This window comes from Myotis brandtii, unplaced genomic scaffold (genome assembly GCF_000412655.1).
Source record: "Myotis brandtii unplaced genomic scaffold, ASM41265v1 scaffold201, whole genome shotgun sequence".
NCBI classification, from domain to species: Eukaryota; Metazoa; Chordata; class Mammalia; order Chiroptera; family Vespertilionidae; genus Myotis; species Myotis brandtii.
Window position 1 is genome coordinate 276,161 of NW_005357485.1, and position 2,424 is coordinate 278,584.

Below are 2,424 nucleotides of genomic sequence, written 5' to 3' on the forward strand. Positions count from 1 at the left end.
GCAGCCTTTTCCCTCGCCTTCCTTCCGCTCTTTGCTATTCCGTTCTGTACTTGGTCTCCATCCAGGACCCGCAGCCTGCATCCGTGGGGCTGCTTGAAAAAACCGTCTACAGTGGCAAAATCGGCACCATGCATCAAGAAAGGGCCACGGCCCTGTTCCCGCTCCCAGTCCCCCTCTGGGGTGTCCCCATGCCCCCCCCCTTTTCCTTTCTTCTAGGCTGCCTCGAGGCTCCGTCCCCACCCTGCCCCACTCCTTGCTTCTCGGGTCTTCAGCTGGAAACAGCAAAGGGTTTTCAATATAAAAACGGTACTTCAGCCCCCCAAGACTGGGATGGAGAACAAAGCCCCCTCCACATACCCGCCCCCTACCCCTGCCCAGGAGGTGGGAGCCGGGCGCGCGGTCCCCTGCTGGTCTGGGCACAAGCCCATGGCCTCTTAAAAGCGTTTCCATTGGAGGACTCGCCAGGCCTGGCGCCCTCGGCTCTAGCTGACCCCATGGACCCAGCTCCTCTGGGCGTCAGGGCACGAGGGGACATTAGCACAGGGTCCCAGGAGGCAGTCGCCGTGGCTGCCTCCTCCCCCGAGCCTGGGAGGTGCCCGAGGCAGGCGTTTCTGTGAGGCAAGGACTTGGGATCCTTTTTCTAACTCGGAGCAGAGAACACGCCCCTGAGACGAGCTGTATTTAGGGGCCGGCCCCGGGGAATGAGGCTGAGGAGCACTGAGTCCGCAGTCCTAGGACCGAGCCCTGGGTCGGGATACGTTGCTCCTGAATGAAGCTGTCAGGTGGGCATTTCCTGAGTGGCCGGCCTGTGCCTGGGACCATGTGGAAGGCTGCTTAGCTTGAAGAAGGGAATAGGACGAGCAAGTCCCTATTGAAAGCCAGGAGAGCACCCGGCTCGTGGGCCACCAGCACCCACTTTCCAAAGCTCCCCCCCCCCGCAAACCCAGTCTCTCGAGGCAGACACTACGTGCCCCCGTTCTATGGCAAGACATGTCTGCTACTGAGATGAAACTTCTGGAGAGAAAAGCCCAGAATCCTCTGCTTCTGAGAATCATGTTGAAACACGAACACACGAATCTGACAGTCAGGCCTTCTCACTGTGTAAGCGAGAGTCCCGGGAAGGAAGAGCTCAAACACAGGGCCTCAGGGCTCCCAGGAAAGGAGGGGCAGTCAAGAGAGAAACAATCGAGGATTTCCCAAATGGCTGAAGAGGAGGGGCCTCCGGCGACAGGGTTCCCCTGGGGGGCGGGGGGGCCTGGAGGTGCTACCAGGCAGGGCTAAGCCAGGACGAGCCTTCACCGAGGGCAGACCCCAGCCCGGGTGCAGGGCTGGCGATCCGCCTCCATCTGCACCCTTGCTCCCCAAATCGCAACTGCCGGGAGGGGCGGTGAACTACGACTTGGCGCACAGCTTGATTCAAAGAGGGAGGTGGCTCTTTCCCACCCGGCCAGCCCTCCAGCTTCCCCTACTTCGTCCAGAACACTTAGCAGTTAAGAAGAGGAGTCATTCCAAAGAAGGGGAGACCCTAAGCCATTTCTGAGTCACGTACCATCTTCCCGGCCCCTCCCCACGCTCCCCTGCAAGCTTCTCATTTCTCATAGTCTAGCGCGTGGAGCCGTGACCCTCAGAGGACTCTAACTATGGTCCCTGGAGAGCAGGAAGCCGGGGGGCAGGGCGGGGCCAGCTGCTTCTGATCCCGGGCTGTGCCCCCCACCTCCACCCCACCCCCGTCTTGGAGTGGGGCGCCCTGGTCCCAAGGGCCTGCTCAGACCTGGAATCTTTATTCCTCTTCTGTCCCTGGTCCCACCTCCCACCTCTGTCCTATTTCTTCTCGAAGCTCTCAATGTCACTTCCGCTCCCTCCCTGTCCTTGTTTGCAGTTGTGACCACAGGATTCCTGTTTCCTGCTCCCCCTCTCCGGCCTGGGGTCCCCTAGGCCTGCGGGCCACAGCAAACCCCCCTGCTTTGGCCTCCGTCCCCTCGGTCACCGCTAGAGACCTTCGAAAACAGTGACAACAGGAGGGGTGCCGGCCGGCCTCGCTCCGGTCCTCTCCAAGCCGATGGGGCGGCCCCTCTTCCTTCATATCTCAGGGCCCTTCTGCTTTTATATATTTTTTTTTTCGAAATCACGTTGAAATACACACAACCTGAAGTCGACCACGAAACAATTCGCCAGGCCCCGTTTGTGCCAGGAAGCGCCATCATCACCCACATCACCCTGGCCCCCGCCTCCAGGAGCCACCAGGACTCCCCCCCACTGGACAACGTCTGGGCTGGCCCCGTCGTCTTGGGAACAGCCCCTGCCCAGCCTCTGCCCTGTCACCGGGCAGACACCACGGGGTCCGCTTCCAGGCACCACCCCGGCCCTGCGGGCACCCACATCTCCAAAGTCTGCATCTATGGGGCCTCCCGGCGCCCCCTTCGC

At 61.2% G+C, this 2,424-nt stretch overlaps 1 long non-coding RNA gene across 1 annotated transcript in view; it reads right to left on the minus strand.

The window, feature by feature from the left end:
- LOC102257080 overlaps positions 1–2,424 on the minus strand; it is a 64,982-nt gene that overhangs the window by 49,606 nt on the left and 12,952 nt on the right. The gene's annotated exons all lie outside the window — the stretch shown is intronic.